We start from the raw sequence: 16677 nt of genomic DNA on the forward strand, positions 1-16677 counted from the left end.
GGAAAACCAAAAGATGGGGGAATGGTCCACTTTAACCCATAGATACTGCAACTTTAATCCCACTTGTACAAAAATACCACTCCCAGCGGCATTCGGGAGACGACAATGCAGTACCTTTATCCGGCTTCGTATAGGACACACCAAAACACACACACGAACACCTATTAAAAGGCATCAACAATCCGATCTGCAGTCTCTGCGGAGGAATCCCAAACACCGACCACCTTTTAGACAATTGCCCTGGACTGGCCAATATTAGAGCCCACCTGTTCGGCACACAGCCCCCTTCCCAAATCCTCGATTGTCCATCCGTAGAAAATATTAAAAAAATTTACGAGTTTATAAGTAAATCAAAGCTAGCAATATAATAACAAACTAAGCCCATAAAAAAAACCGAAAGTACAGATTTAAACACAGCAGATTAGTTACAGTCAGAGTCGAAGGCCTTCGCAGCCAGTGCTCGGAAATTTAGTATTAAGTTTAACATTGTATGATAAGCTTAATTTGTTAAATAAATAAATAAATATTTGTCTAAGGTCTTTTATACCAGACTAGAGCTTTTACTTGGCTGCGGGTATGGATCATATAAACTAGGTGTTCCCACCTAGAATTACTGTTTCTTGATATTTGCTATCTTGTGAGTCAACGGCCGGCTGTTGCCCTTTGCCAGCTACCGGAGTATGGTTACCAATAGGTCGATAGTGGCCGTTGTTCTGGCCACGCGACACCCGAGAATTGCCGAATTGCTTTTTCTTCTGCTTTACCAGTATGAGTCTGGTTAGTTTCATGCACGGGAGGGGTGCTAAAGATTCGTCGTTGTTTCTCTATGTGAATCTTTCTATGTGGAGGGCGTACGTAACAGGCTCGAAGTGATCGATGCGGACCGCATGGAATGACTTCGCAAAAGGAATCTGCGTACGACCATTGTTGTCTGTTCCGTGTTTGTTCTCCTTTTTAGGCGCCCATTCACGTGTGGCTTCGACCCACTCCTGTGATCAAGAGTCTCATGTTTTATCGGCTGAGCTTTCCGGGCTGATATCTTTACTGCTGTTGCTTTATGTTAAAGGTATATTCTGTACACTATTATTTTTCTTAAACTTGGTGCATGGAATCTGTGTTTTGATGTTTCCTCTTTTGATTTAACTGACGATCGATTAAAGCATATTTATTAGAAATGTTTGATTTATATTTTTATAAGGTTTTAGAACTCTTGTACTATTAGGAAAGCTTTGTAGTGCTGGGCATGTTTTTCGCAGTATTTTTTAACCAGCGGTCCACTCGGAGACCCTCCGTTTTGAACTCCGCTAACGAAGTTAATGGGGATGTTAGCAGCAAGCCGCCCATCCGGGAGTTCATGTTGTCTTTCAAAAGCTCAACAAATTCATCTTCATCGATTTTATGCTTTAGTTTGAAATGCAAGCTGTGCATATCGGAGACATAATCGCTGAAGGTTTCGTGCTGTCCTTGCTTGCGTTCCATTAATTCCTTGACTTTCATAAGGTCACTTCCGGTAGTGGAAAACGCTCGTTCCATCTCCTGTGTCAACGAATAGTAGTCAAAGTCGTAGTCTTCTGCCTTGTCTTCCATTAGCTGCCAATACCATTTCGTGGCTGCACCTGCCAACAGAAGATGGAATTCACGATAGACTTGTTGGCGGCTGAGGTCATATAATTCTTGCAATCGGTCCACCACTTCCATCGAACTTTAGGTTCCATCTGTCTAATCTGACGTCTTTTGATCTCGGTCCCGAAACGATGAGCTCCGATCGATCTCTGGGTGCAGTCGGTGACTCGTCTCCCTTTTGTTTGTTCTGGATTGCCTGTGGGACGGGGTGTCCATCCGCCTGGGTGTTCTTAACCGGTGCATCTGTCTATTGAGCATGTCCTGCGTTACCGGTTCCAGAGGCGGGATCTCTTGGTATCTCAAAAAGCTATCCGTTGGATTAGGAACAGTACGGGGCGGCGAAGGCAGTCCCTTCTGTTCGGGTCTCCTGGATGTCGGAGACTGCAATTCTATTATCTGTGCTTTCAGTGCTTCTATCTGGGCACTCATTCCACGCTGCATTTCGTTGCTCTGCCTCAAGAGCTCCATCAATCTTTGTTCACGTCGCTCGGCAGCCTCTAAGTTGTCCTCCTCGTGCCTCTGAAATTGGGGAAGCATACTTGATCTCCCCTTCGGCGGTCCTAGGGGTAGATTCTCCCCACCGGCGGCTCCTTCCATTTCAGAATATTGGTCCAGGTTGTTTTCTTCAGACAGGGTATCTTCCTCTCCTGGCTGATTCTGTGCGCGCTCCCACGGCTCTCTTTCAGGTGAATCTCCTAGCCTTGGCGCGCTCGCACTCCGGGGTTGGTGATTTTCACCGCGCGTTGTTGCTCGGGTCACACTTCCGGTGCTGGGTTGGAATAGGACCTTCTTCTTGGCCCCCTTCATTTATGTGATTGGACCTTCTTTAAAGGCCTCCGCTTTCTTTTATAGAGAGTGACTTTATGCTGATTAATACATGCACTAAAATTTGTCTTCACTCTATTTCGATTGGTATAAAAGCTTTACGTGATTCTTTTCAAAATACCCGGTCAGCGACGTAAGCGCTGAATAAGTCGACAATAAAAATGTTTATAACCTGGGGGTGCTTCTCTCTGCTTCTTAAGTTTCTCTTCGGTCAAGAACCTTCCGATATTTAAGCCCCAAAAAAAAAACAAAATAAATATCCCTAACTAGGGGTGTTAGCCGCTTCTACAGAACGCGGTTCCGCTAAGCTATCATGCCCTTACTTTCCCTTTCTATTCAGCTCAAATGCTCCAAACGGAAACTGGCTGTGTTTAGATAAGGAATCTGTCCAAAAACCCCCTACCGCCAGTCGTCGGAAAACAAGTTATTTGACCGATCATTCTCGGGCTCCACAATCGTCTCCTATTTCTCTGGACTCGAACCAAGCAAACGACCTGACCAACTAGCCTAATACGTCCCAAATATGTCCACCGTCCACCGCCCAAATATGTCAAGGGGAACCGCAAAGACTCGAACCAAGCAAACGACCGGACAAATGCCTAGTACGTTGTGGGTCGTCGGCTTTGCGTTTCCTGTCAGTTCCCCCACCCCCATTCTGTCCTGGATCGACAAACGAACAGTAGATCCGCACCGCAACTGCTAAATGCGTTACCGTAATGTTTGCGCTCCTGCTCTTTCTGGACTCGAACCAATCAAACGACCGGACAAATGCCTAGTACGTCGTGGGGCGTCGGCCAGAAAGCACCTATAAATTGTATTTACGTTAATTTCTACAAATAGTCGGTCGGCACTAAGTTGTAGGTATAGTATTATAGAAAGGATAACTCATAGTTCTTATTTTAAGGAAATTCTGGTAAATTTGTCCATGAACAAAACAGGGAATTTCTAAGGTTAAAACTTTTTAAAGTCAAGTCACTATTCTGAGACGCAGTTCTGATTGAGAGGCCTCTCAACACGGACAGTCACAGAAGTTGGGGACTTTAAAGTTACTAATTTAAAGACAAAATAAGTATGCGCATATTTAAAATTATTTAAGCTCCCTGTTCTATCAAACAGTCAAATTACTCATGCCAAATAAAGCTGACAGCTATGCCATCCCTAGGTATATCCACTCCGATACCGCCGGTACCGAGATTTTGGATCCTGGTAAAATTCCTTAAGGAATATGAAAAATCTTAGCGTTGGGCGCCAATTCTGTTACGTGGGCATATTAGTGCCCGAGTCCTGACAAGGACTTGGGCCGAGGTAGAGGCGTTCGATGTTCAGGCACCATTTGCCGGCATAAGCTACGTCGTATTCGGGTCGTGGGATCTTGGTAAGCCTCTCTCCTCTCCAACATAACGAGAATAAATATTAAAAGTGCCTAGAAAAATAATATTAGTAATCAAGTTCGTCAGTCATCAGTCCACACTGCCCAACAAGCTTAGCTGTCGATTGATCGCAATACGATCGGGCTGTGTTTTGGCCATATTCCCTCCCCTTCATACATTCATGTGCCAATGGATCGTCGCGGGCCGCGCAATACGATCCCCTATTGTCAAAGTTGTCCGTCGAAAGTTATGTCATTGTTCTTGACCTACTCCACTCCTTGCGTCAGCACACCCCCGTTGCTAGAGTTCTAGCACACCATGGTTTTGAATTCTTTTTCACATTATAAATTTATTAAGTAATATATATCTGCGTCTGTTGATTAATCTAATTTAACTGACAATTATTCTGTTAGCGGAGAGTATCGAATTTATCACCTATGAAGGTGCACACATCAGCCAAATACTGAATATTCACGACTACAAACGTCGCTCATAGGGCTCTTGCAATTATCATATAACTACAAGGCTGATACTCGCCGCTGAAAAAGTTTATAGTAGTCTATAAAACTGTAGGATACTGCACGAATATTTATATATGTATGTTTATAAAAAAGGAACCTTGTCCCGACAAACTTACCCCCTCTTTAAATCCTGGGCGATGAGATCTCGACGCTCCGGATCCTGGGCTTTGGGAAAATATTATGTTGGATATATATATATATATATACGTGCACCAAAATAAGGTTGTACTTAAGTATACCAATTCACTAAAACACAAAATATATATATATTATGCCAGAGGCATGCGACTTCTTCAACGGCTGGTGGAGAGATTCGTCCTCTCTAATTGTTTATCATGATTCGCAATTTGTCAATTGATTCGGTTGGCTTAAATATATTTCAATGCATGCTTGAATGCTTGATTTTCACTTGTTATCCAATTGTATTATTTGAGGATATTGGTCCTTGGTTATGCATGAGTTCACTTTAGCTTTGGTTGGCTCGATTAACACATTTATATTGCATCACTACTTTCTCCGACGTATGCTATTGGTCGCTACGCTCTGAACGGATGGTTCCTACAGCTGAACAAATTTCAGGAGCATGGAGATCACAGATACTGCGTCCACAAACATCGCAGTATGTCGGATGTCGTCCTTATTGTTGATCTTCTCCACGTTCTTTGATGACAATAGCGGCGCTGGTTCGACACAAGATTATTTCGAGCTGCAATTGTGTTCTCCTTAAGGACTGTTGGATATGGTGGCTGGTCCTGGTGGCAGAAGACTCCATAGACGACAGCCCCAGGGAAAGTCGCCTTCCCTCGAAGCTTCCGGCTTCCGTCAGCAAGACACCCAAATGGATTCTCTCCTTTTCTCTATTTGTCTAAGGTCTTTTATACCAGACAAGAGCTTTTACTTGGCTGCGGGTATGGGTCGGATAAACTAGGTGTTCCCACCTAGAATTACTGTTTCTTGATATCTGCTATCTTGTGAGTCAACGGCCGGCTGTTGCCCTTTGCCAGCTACAGGAGTACGTGGCCGTTGTTCTGGCCACGCGACACCCGAGAATTGCCGAATTGCTTTTTCTTCTGCTTTACCAGTATGAGTCTGGTTAGTCACATGCACCCCTCCCCCTGGCTAAAGATTCGTCGTTGTTTCTCTATGTGAATCTTTCTATGTGGAGGGCGTACGTAACACGGTCATATTTTTCACTACCTTTAAAGTTATATATTTTAATGCAGATAACAACATAATCATTCTACAAGCCCATAGAGGTATGCCATATCTTGGTAAGCCTTTACCTTTAGAATTATATTTTTTTCAACAGATTACACCAAATCATTCCACAAGCCCATAAAGGTATGCCATATCGAGATCCGAGTTCATTTGACCAAGTTATGGGCTTTTAAAGATGGAAAGAAGGCCCATTTCAGTAAACCTTCACAAAATAAAATCAATGACATAAAAACGGTCATATTTTTTACTATCTTTAAAGTCATATATTTTAATGCAGATAAAAACATAATCATTCCACAAGCCCATAAAGGTATGCCATATCGAAATCCGAGTCCTTTTGACCAAGTTATGGGCTTTCAAAGATGTAAAGAAGGCCCATTTCTGTAAACCTTCGCAAAATTAAAGTCAATGACATAAAAACGGTCATATTTTTTACTACCTTTAGAATTATATTTTTTAATAAAGACTACTACAAAATCATTCCACAAGCCCATAAAGGTATGTCATATCGAGATCCAAGTTCATTTGACCAAGTTATGGGCTTTTAAAGATGTAAGGACGGCCCATTTCAGTAAACCTTCACAAAACTAAAATCAATGACATAAAAACGGTCATATTTTTTAATACCTTTTAAGTAATATATTTTAATGTAGATAAGAACATAATCATTCCACAAGCCCATAGAGGTATGCCATATCGAAATCCGAGTTCATTTGACCAAGTAATGGGCATTTAAAAATGAAACGAAGGCCCATTTCAGTAAACCTTCGCAAAATTAAAATCAATGACATAAAAACGGTCATATTTTTTACTACCTTTAGAATTATTTTTTTTTTTAACAGATTACAACAAAATCATTCCACAAGCCCATAAAGGTATGCCATATCGAGATCCGAGTTCATTTGACCAAGTTAGGGGCTTTTAAAGATGGAAAGAAGGCCCATTTCAGTAAACCTTCACAAAATTAAAATCAATGACATAAAAACGGTCATATTTTTTACTATCTTTAAAAATATATATTTTAATGCAGATAAAAACATAATAATTCCACAAGCCCATAAAGGTAAGCCATATCGAAATCCGAGTCCTTTTGACCAAGTTATAGGCTTTTAAAGATGTAAAGAAGGCCCATTTCTGTAAACCTTCGCAAAATTAAAATCAATGACATAAAAACGGATACATTTTGTACTACCTTTAAAGTTATATATTTTAATGCAGATAACAACAATATCATTTCACAAGCCCATAAAGGTATGCCATATCGAAATTCAAGTTCATTTGACCAACTTATGGGCTTTTAAAGATGTAAAGAAGGCCCATTTCAGTAAACCTTCGCAAAATTAAAATCAATGACATAAAAACGGTCATATTTTTTACTACCTTTAGAATTATATTTTTTTTTAGCAGATTACAACAAAATCATTCCACAAGCCCATAAAGGTATGCCATATCGAGATCCGAGTTCATTTGACCAAGCTATGGGCTTTTAAAGATGGAAAGAAGGCCCATTTCAGTAAACCTTCACAAAATTAAAATCAATGACATAAAAACGGTCATATTTTTTACTATCTTTAAAGTTATATATTTTAATGCAGATAAAAACATAATCATTCCACAAGCCCATAAAGGTATGCCTTATCGAAATCCGAGTCCTTTTGACCAAGTTATGGGCTTTTAAAGATGTAAAGAAGGCCCATTTCTGTAAACCTTCGCAAAATTAAAATCAATGACATAAAAACGGTTACATTTTGTACTACCTTTAAAGTTATATATTTTAATGCAGATAACAACAATATCATTTCACAAGCCCATAAAGGTATGCCATATCGAAATTCAAGTTCATTTGACCAACTTATGGGCTTTTAAAGATGTAAAGAAGGCCCATTTCAGTAAACCTTCACAAAATTAAAATCAATTTTTTACCACCCTTAAAGTTATATATTTTAATGCAGATATCAACATAATCATTCCACAAGCCCATAAAGGTATGCCATATCGAAATTCGAGTTCATTTGACCAAGTTATGGGACTTTAAAGATGGAAAGAAGGCCCATTTCAGTAAACCTTCGCAAAATCAAAAATAATGACATAAAATGGTCATATTTTTAAAGTTAAATATATTATTGCAGATAACAACATAATCATTCCACAAGCCCATAAAGGTGTGCCATATCGAAATCCACGTTCATTTGACCAAGTTATGGGCGTTTAAGGATGGAAAGAAGGCCCATTTCAGTAAGCCTTCGCAAAATTTACTACCTTTAAAGTTACATATTTTAATGCAGATAACAACATAATCATTCCACAAGCGCATAAAGGTAAGCCGTTTCGAAATCCGAGTTCATTTGACCAAGTTATGGGCTTTGAAATATGGAAAGAAGGCCCATTTCAGTAAGCCTTCGCAAAATTAAAATCAATGACATAAAAACGATCATATTTTTCACTACCTTTAAAGTTATATATTTTAATGCAGATATCAACATAATCATTCTACAAACAAATAGAGGTATGCCATATCGAAATCCGAGTTCATTTGATTAAGTTATGGGCTTTTAAAGATGGAAAGAAGGCCCATTGCAGTAAACCTTCGCAAAATTAAAATCAATGACATAAAAACGGTCATATTTTTTACTATCTTTAAAGTTATATATTTTAATACAGATTACTACAAAATCATTCCACAAGCCCATAAAGGTATGCCATATCGAGATCCGACTTTATTTGACCAAGTTATGGGCTTTTAAAGATGGAAAGAAGGCCCATTTCAGTAAACCTTCGCAAAATTAAAATCAATGACATAAAAACGGTCATATTTTTTAATACCTTTGAAGTAGTATATTGTAATGTAGATAACATCATAATCATTCCACAAGCCCATAGAGGTATGCCATATCGAAATCCGAGTTCATTTGGCTTTTAAAAATGGAAAGAAGGCCCATTTCAGTAAACCTTCGCAAAATTAAAATCAATGACATATAAACGGTCATATTTTTTACTACCTTTAGAATTATATTTTTTCTAAACAGATTACAACAAAATCATTCCACAAGCCCATAAAGGTATGCCATATCGAGATCCGAGTTCATTTGACCAAGTTATGGGCTTTTAAAGATGGAAAGAAGGCCCATTTCAGTGAACCTTCGCAAAATTAAAATCAATGACATAAAAACGGTCATATTTTTTACTACCTTTAGAATTGTATTTTTTAATACAGATTACTACAAAATCATTCCACAAGCCCATAAAGGTATGCCATATCGAGATCCGAGTTCATTTGACCAAGCTATGGGCTTTTAAAGATGGAAAGAAGGCCCATTTCAGTAAACCTTCGCAAAATTAAAATCAATGACATAAAAACGGTCATATTTTTTAATACCTTTGAAGTAATATATTTTAATGTAGATAATAACATATTCATTCCACAAGCCCATAGAGGTATGCCATATCGAAATCCGAGTTCATTTGACCAAGTAATGGGCTTTTAAAAATGAAAATAAGGCCCATTTCAGTAAACCTTCGAAAAATTAAAATCAATTATATTTTTTTAATACAGATTAATACAAAATCATTCCACAAGCCCATAAACGTATGCCATATCGAAATCCAAGTTCATTTGACCAAGCTATGGGCTTTTAAAGATGTAAAGAAGGCCCATTTCAGTAAACCTTCACCAAACTAAAATCAATGACATAAAAACGGTCACATTTTTTAATACCTTTTAAGTAATATATTTTAATGTAGATAACAACATATTCATTCCACAAGCCCATAGAAGTATGCCATATCGAAATCCGAGTTCATTTGACCAAGTAATGGGCTTTTAAAAATGGAAAGAAGGCCCATTTCAGTAAACCTTCACAAAATTAAAATCAATGACAAAAACGGTCATATTTTTTACCATCCTTAAAGTTATATATTTTAATGCAGATAAAAACATAATCATTCCACAAGCCCATAAAGGTATTCCATATCGAAATCCGAGTCCTTTTGACCACGTTATGGGCTTTTAAAGATGGAAAGAAGGCCCATTTCAGTAAACCTTCGCAAAATTATAATCAATGACATAAAAACGGTTACATTTTGTACTATCTTTAAAGTTATATATTTTAATGCAGATAACAACAATATCATTCCACAAGCCAATAAAGGTATGCCATATCGAAATTCAAGTTCATTTGACCAAGTTATGGGCTATTAAAGATGTAAAGAAGGCCCATTTCAGTAAACCTTCACAGAACTAAAATCAATGACATAAAAACGGTCATATTTTTTACTAGCTTTAAAATTGTATTTTTTAATACAGATTACTACAAAATCATTCCACAAGCCCATAAAGGTATGCCATATCGAGATCCGAGTTCATTTGATTAAGTTATGGGCTTTTAAAGATGGAAAGAAGGCCCATTTCAGTAAACCTTCGCAAAATTAAAATCAATGACATAAAAACGGTCATATTTTTTACTATCTTTAAAGTTATATATTTTAATACAGATTACTACAAAATCATTCCACAAGCCCATAAAGGTATGCCATATCGAGATCCGACTTTATTTGACCAAGTTATGGGCTTTTAAAGATGGAAAGAAGGCCCATTTCAGTAAACCTTCGCAAAATTAAAATCAATGACATAAAAACGGTCATATTTTTTACTACCTTTAAAGTTATACATTTTAGTGCCGATATCAACATAATCATGCCACAAGCCCATAAAGGTATGCCATATCGAAATCCGAGTTCATTTGACCAAGCTATGGGCATTTAAAGATGGAAAGAAGGCCCATTTCAGTAAACCTTCGCAAAATTAAAATCAATGACATTAAAACGGTCATATTTTTTACTACCTTTAAAGTTATATACTTTAGTACCGATTACAACATAATCATACCACAAGCCCATAAAGGTATGCCATATCGAAATTCAAGTTCATTTGACCAAGTTATGGGCTTTTAAAGATGTAAAGAAGGCCCATTTCAGTGAAGCTTCGCAAAATTAAAATCAATGACATAAAAACGGTCATATTTTTTACTACCTTTAGAATTATATTTTTTTAAACAGATTACAACAAAATCATTCAACAAGCCCATAAAGGTATGCCATATCCAGATCCGAGTTCATTTGACCAAGTTATGGGCTTTTAAAGATGGAAAGAAGGCCCATTTCAGTAAACCTTCACAAAATTAAAATCAATGACATAAAAACGGTTACATTTTGTACTACCTTTAAAGTTATAAATTTTAATGCAGATAACAACAAAATCATTCCACAAGCCCATAAAGGTATGCCATATAGAAATTCAAGTTCATTTGACCAAGTAATGGGCTTTTAAAGATGTAAAGAAGGCCCATTTCAGTAAACCTTCACAAAATTAAAATCAATGACATAAAAAACGGTCAAATTTTTTACTACCTTTAAAGTTATATATTTTAATGCAGATATCAACATAATCATGCCACAAGCCCATAAAGGTAAGCCATATCAAAATCCGAGATATTTTTTAATACCTTTAAAGTTATATATTTTAATGCAGATAACAACATAATCATTCCACAAGTCCATAAAAGTATGCCATATCGAAATCCGAGTTCAATTGCCCAAGTTATGGGCATTTAAAGATGGAAAGAAGGCCCATTTCAGTAAACCTTCGCAAAATTAAAATTAATGACATAAAAACGATCATATTTTTCACAACTTTTAAAGTTATAAATTTTAGTGCCGATATCAACATAATCATGCCACAAGCCCATAAAGGTATGCCATATCGAAATCCGAGTTCATTTGACCAAGTTATGGGCATTTAAAGATGGAAAGAAGGCCCATTTCAGTAAACCTTCGCAAAATTAAAATCAATGACATAAAAACGGTCATATTTTTTACTACCTTTAAAGTTATACATTTTAGTGCCGATATCAACATAATCATGCCACAAGCCCATAAAGGTATGCCATATCGAAATCCGAGTTCATTTGACCAAGCTATGGGCATTTAAAGATGGAAAGAAGGCCCATTTCAGTAAACCTTCGCAAAATTAAAATCAATGACATTAAAACGGTCATATTTTTTACTACCTTTAAAGTTATATACTTTAGTACCGATTACAACATAATCATACCACAAGCCCATAAAGGTATGCCATATCGAAATTCAAGTTCAATTGACCAAGTTATGGGCTTTTAAAGATGTAAAGAAGGCCCATTTCTGTAAACCTTCGCAAAATTATAATCAATGACATAAAAACGGTTACATTTTGTACTACCTTTAAAGTTATATATTTTAATGCAGATAACAACAATATCATTCCACAAGCCAATAAAGGTATGCCATATCGAAATTCAAGTTCATTTGACCAAGTTATGGGCTATTAAAGATGTAAAGAAGGCCCATTTCAGTAAACCTTCACAGAACTAAAATCAATGACATAAAAACGGTCATATTTTTTACTACCTTTAAAGTTATATATTTTAATGCAGATATCAACATAATCATGCCACAAGCCCATAAAGGTGTGCCATATCGAAATCCAAGTTCATTTGACCAAGCTGTGGGCTTTTAAAGATGTAAAGAAGGCCCATTTCAGTAAACCTTCACAAAACTAAAATCAATGACATAAAAACGGTCACATTTTTTAATACCTTTTAAGTAATATATTTTAATGTAGATAACAACATATTCATTCCACAAGCCCATAGAAGTATGCCATATCGAAATCCGAGTTCATTTGACCAAGTAATGGGCTTTTAAAAATGGAAAGAAGGCCCATTTCAGTAAACCTTCACAAAATTAAAATCAATGACATAAAAACGGTCATATTTTTTACCATCCTTAAAGTTATATATTTTAATGCAGATAAAAACATAATCATTCCACAAGCCCATAAAGGTATTCCATATCGAAATCCGAGTCCTTTTGACCACGTTATGGGCTTTTAAAGATGGAAAGAAGGCCCATTTCAGTAAACCTTCGCAAAATTATAATCAATGACATAAAAACGGTTACATTTTGTACTATTGGGTGGGCAAGAAAGTCATGTCGTTTTTTTTAGTAATCGTTTTTAATCTAATTTATTTACGACTAATCGAGCACCAGGGTCACACTTTTTAGTATCGTTTTAAAGCTTATTGTCTTAGGTACTATCGACGAAAATTTGGTAATTATTCGATAACATTTGTGGAAGCTATAGCAAATTAAACATGGAGGACCAAAGTGAGCATTTTCGGCATATTTTGCTTTTTTACTTCCGAAAAGGAAAAAAAGCGGTCGAAGCTCGCGAAAAATTGTGCGAAGTGTATGGTAAAGATGCCATGAGTGATCGCCAATGTCAGCGCTGGTTTGCCAAATTCAGGCTTGGAGATTTTGGAGTTAAAGACGCCCCACGTTCTGGTCGACCATCGGCCGTTTTTGACGAACAAATTCAGGCTTTGCTGGATGAAAACCGGCGCTATTCAACGCGGGAGATGTCAGAGAAGCTCAGTGTGTCGCATACAACGGTTGAAAACCATTTGAAGAAACTTGGCTACGTAAGCAAGCTCGATGTTTGGGTTCCGCATAACTTAAAGGAAATTCACCTAACTAAGCGTATCAACATCTGCTATTCTCTGCTGCAACGGATTAAAAACGATCCTTTTTTGAAGCGGATCATTACTGGCGACGAAAAGTGGGTTGTTTACAATAATGTCCAACGAAAAAGATCATGGAGCAAGAAAGATGAGCCAGCCCAAGCCACATCAAAGGCCGATATCCATCAGAGGAAAGTTATGCTGTCTGTTTGGTGGAATTGGAAGGGTGTAGTGCACTTTGAGCTGCTGGGACGGAATGAAACCATCAATTCAGATGTGTACTGTCGCCAGCTATCCAATTTGGCGGAAAAAATTAAAGAAAAGGAGCCGGCACTAGCTAATCGCAAGGGTATAGTCTTTCACCATGACAACGCTAGGCCCCACACATCTTTGGTCACTCGGCAAAAATTAACGGAGCTGAATTGGGAAGTGCTACCACATCCACCTTATAGTCCGGACTTAGCACCTTCAGATTACCATTTGTTTCGCTCTCTTCAAAACTCTTTGAATGGTAAAAACTTTGATTCAGATGAGGCTGTCGAAAACCACTTGTCTCGATTCTTTGCTGGAAAAGACCAAAAGTTCTTCGAGCGCGGAATTATGCAGCTGCCCGAGAGATGGTCATTAGTGGTCGAACAAAACGGCCAATACATAATTGATTAATTATAAGTCCTGATATAAATAAATCATCTTTGAAAATATTGAAAAAAAACGACATGACTTTCTTGCCAACCCAATACCTTCAAAGATATATATTTTAATGCAGATAACAACAATATCATTCCACAAGCACATAAAGGTATTCCATATCGAAATCCGAGACCTTTTGACCAAGTTATGTGCTGTTAAAGCTGGAAAGAAGGACCATTTTAGTAAACCTTCGTAAAATTAAAATCCATGACATAGAAACGGTCATATTTTTAACTACGTTTAGAATTGTATTTTTTAATACAGATTACAACAAAATCATTTCACAAGCCCATAAAGCTATGCCATATCGAGATCCGAGTTCATTTGACCAAGTTATGGGCTTTTAAAGATGGGAAGAAGGCCCATTTCAGTAAACCTTCGCAAAATTAAAAACAATGACATAATAACGGCCATATTTTTAACTACATTTTAAGTTATATATTTTAATGCAGATAACAACATAATCATTCCACAAGCCCATAAAGGTATGCCATAACAAAATCCGAGTTCATTTGACCAAGTTATGGGCTTTTAATGATGGAAAGAAGGCCCAATTCAGTAAACCTTCCATGACATAAAAACGGTCCTATTTTTTACTCCCTTAAAAGGGATAACAACTTAATCATTCTACAAGCCCATAGAGGTATGCCATATCGAAATCCGAGTTCATTTGACTAAGATATGGGCTTTTAAAAGTGGAAAGAAGGCCCTTCGTAAAATTAAAATCAATGACATAAAAACGATCATATTTATTACTACCTTTAAAGTTATATATTTTAATGCAGATATCAACATAATCATGCCACAAGCCCATAAACGTGTGCCATATCGAAATCCGATTCCTTTTGACCGAGTCCTTTTTGACCAAGTTATGGGCTTTTAAAGATGTAAAGAAGGCCCATTTCTGTAAACCTTCGCAAAATTAAAATTAATGACATAAAAACGGTCATATTTTGTACTACCTTTAAAGTTATATATTTTAATACAGATTAGAACAAAATCATTCCACAAGCCCATAAAGTTATGCCAAATCGAACTCCGAGTTCATTTTACCAAGTTATGGGCTTTTAAGGGGTTATATACCTTTTTGAGCGAAAAAATTGAGGGAACTTTGGATTTTTTTCAGGTGTGTAGCAATTATTTTATGACGCTGAAGTTATTATTTATTGATAGTACATGTTTTTATCGAAACAACAAGCGTTTGTTCTTGAAAAAATATAAATAATTTACGAAGTTTTGGCAATTTTCTCGGAACCCTTTTTTTATACCGGCTTGCGGTGACCACGATGGAAGTCCAGCAGGTCAACTGAAGTCAAAAAACCAAAAAATTTGTATTAGTGTAGTATTATTTCCAGTTCGTGAACATACAGTAACGATATTTCCAAAAAGTTAATTTTTCGAGTTCTAAAAATTTTATTAAAAAATTCTGCAAAATCAAAATTGGCGCATAAAAACTGAATCGTTCACGAACTCGGCACAATCATTACAAATAATTTAAAAAAAAATGGAGAAGATCGATCAAATAGTTCTTGTGCAAACACGATTTTAAGATAATCGCATTCAAAGTTTTACGTTGAGTATATGCAACTATTGAAGTCGAGCAGACAAACTTACAAGTCATCGTCGAACTATTATTCGGATCTCTATGAAAATTTGGAAAAAAGTTCTCTAGGAAATATACTTTAGGATTCAGCAAAAAAAAATTGATTAGTATTTTTGAAAAAAAAGAAGGTATATAACCCCTTAAAGATGGAAAGAAGGCCCAATTCTGTAAACCTTCGCAAAATTGAAATCAATGATATAAAAGCAGTCATATTTTTTACTACCTTTAAAGTTATATATTTTAATGCAAATAACAACAAATCATTCCACAAGCCCATAGAGGTATGCCATATCGAAATCCGAGTTCATTTGACCAAGTTATGGGCCCATTTCAGTAAACCTTCGCAAAATTAAAATCAATGATATAAAAACGGTCATATTTTTTACTACCTTTAAAGTTAAATATATTAATGCAGATAACAACATAATCATTCCACAAGCCCATAGAGGTATGCCATATCGAAATCCGAGTTCATTTGACCAAGTTATGGGCCCATTTCAGTAAACCTTCGCAAAATTAAAATCAATGATATAAAAACGGTCATATTTTTAACTACCTTTAAAGTTAAATATATTATTGCAGATAACAACATAATCATTTCACAAGCCCATAAAGGTGTGCCATATCGAAATCCGAGTTCATTTGACCAAGTTATGGGCTTTTAAAGATGGAAAGAAGGCCCATTCAGTAAACCTTCGCAAAATTAAAAATAATGACATAAAAATGGTCATATTTTTAACTACCTTTCAAGTTAAATATACTAATGCAGATAACAACATAATCATTTCACAAGCCCATGAAGGTGTGCCATATCGAAATCCGAGTTCATTTGACCAAGTTATGGGCTTTTAAAGATGTAAAGAAGGCCCATTTCAATACACCTTCACAAAATTAAAATCCATGACATAAAAACGGTCATATTTTTTACTCTCTTTAAAGTTATATATTTTAATGCAGATAACAACATAATCCTTCCACAGGCCCATAAAGGTATGCCATATCGAAATCCGATTCCTTTTGACCGAGTCCTTTTGGCCAAGTTATGGGCTTTTAAAGATGTAAAGAAGGCCCATTTCTGTAACCCCTCTCAAAATTAAAATCAATGACATAAAAACGGTTATATTTTGTGCTACCTTTAAAGTTACATATTTTAATACAGATTAGAACAAAATCATTCCACAAGCCCATAAAGGTATGCCATATCGAAATCCGAGTTCATATTACCAAGTTATGGGCTTTTAAGGGGTTATATACCTTATTGAGCGAAAAAATTG

The sequence above is a fragment of the Drosophila suzukii genome, unplaced genomic scaffold, assembly GCF_043229965.1.
Source record: "Drosophila suzukii unplaced genomic scaffold, CBGP_Dsuzu_IsoJpt1.0 scf_8, whole genome shotgun sequence".
Classification (NCBI taxonomy): domain Eukaryota; kingdom Metazoa; phylum Arthropoda; class Insecta; order Diptera; family Drosophilidae; genus Drosophila; species Drosophila suzukii.